General features: G+C 44.9%; 1 pseudogene; it reads right to left on the bottom strand.

Moving 5' to 3' along the window:
- Window positions 1–210: 210 nt before the first annotated feature.
- Window positions 211–1,196, bottom strand: part of LOC102480675 (sentrin-specific protease 2-like) — a 2,108-nt pseudogene continuing 1,122 nt past the window's right edge.

The following is a 1,196-nucleotide window of genomic DNA, read 5'->3' as shown; positions in this document are numbered from 1 at the left end:
TGGGCGAACGGTCCTGACTTCAGTTCGGTAACACTCCCATACCAGGTCAGGACGTGGGTGCAGTGAGAGACTTTCATGCATCTGACAGCTCAGTACCTCTGAGAGAACAGGGGGGAGAGGGGACTCTAACCCATGATGTATGAGGTATATGGAAACAACCATGAAAGAACCACCAGCAGCTCCAGCAGCTCCAGGGACAGGGGTGCATTCTCACAGCAACTGCTGATGGAGGATTTCCCACACCATCTTCTTCCAGAAAAGAGGCATCTGGTGCTGAGTAAATGTGATAGTTTTGTCCCTAGAGAAATAATCTGCATATTTACAAGTAAACATTCCACAGTCACTACCATTCAACTGTTGAGGAATCTCATGTGGCTTCATGCTATGGTGGGTCCACTCTAAAAGGTTCAGATCAATATTTCTTTTGTTCATGCTTTCATTCTGTAAGTACCGAAGAAGATCCCATGCCCTTTTGTCCCATAGAGTCCAGATATTTAAGACACTTTCTTCTTAGGTCTATCACCACCAGATTCCAAAGCACCTTCTGGCAAATAGGTACCAGAATGAGCTGTTGTTCAAAGAGATTCACTCCTTTGGTCCATCTTCTCACTGCTTGGTAACCCCCGGACTTTAACTTGGGATAGAAAAATGTACTGAAAACGTGAAGTGCTAGATAGCTTGCTTCTTGTTTCTTTCCACAAGAAGATTCATGTAAAAATTAATGACCTCATCATTGAGCCAGTGATGGTTCTGTAAAGTCTGGATATCACCTGAAGTAATTCGCAGTTTGAAAGCACTACTTAGGATCTCGTCCTGTGGTCCATGTCCTAGGGCATTACTGATTTCCTTTTCCATGTCCTCAGTAAGTTCAACGAGATCATCTGTTCTTCGGTCCCTCTCTTGGCAAGAGCAATTCTTTTCTTTTGTTTCAAGGACTGACATTTTCCTCCTAATTAAGCCATTGCTTCCACTGCCCAGGTGGAGTTGGGCAGACACTTCTTCTGAGAGGTCAGGCTCCAACTGGTGTCCCTTTCTACCTTCATTTTCAATTCTTTTTTTTTTTTTAGAGGTTTTCGCTATAGGGTGTGTGCACTCGCCAGACAGACAGAGAGAGACATAGAGACAGAAAGCGAGAAATCACCCCCCAGGGGGGATGGTTACGCTGCAATCCCTTCTCCTCCATTCTACTCTCGGGA

Source organism: Tupaia chinensis, unplaced genomic scaffold, assembly GCF_000334495.1.
Source record: "Tupaia chinensis unplaced genomic scaffold, TupChi_1.0 Scaffold143610_2, whole genome shotgun sequence".
NCBI classification, from domain to species: domain Eukaryota; kingdom Metazoa; phylum Chordata; class Mammalia; order Scandentia; family Tupaiidae; genus Tupaia; species Tupaia belangeri.
This window is presented reverse-complemented; position numbering and strand designations above follow the sequence as displayed.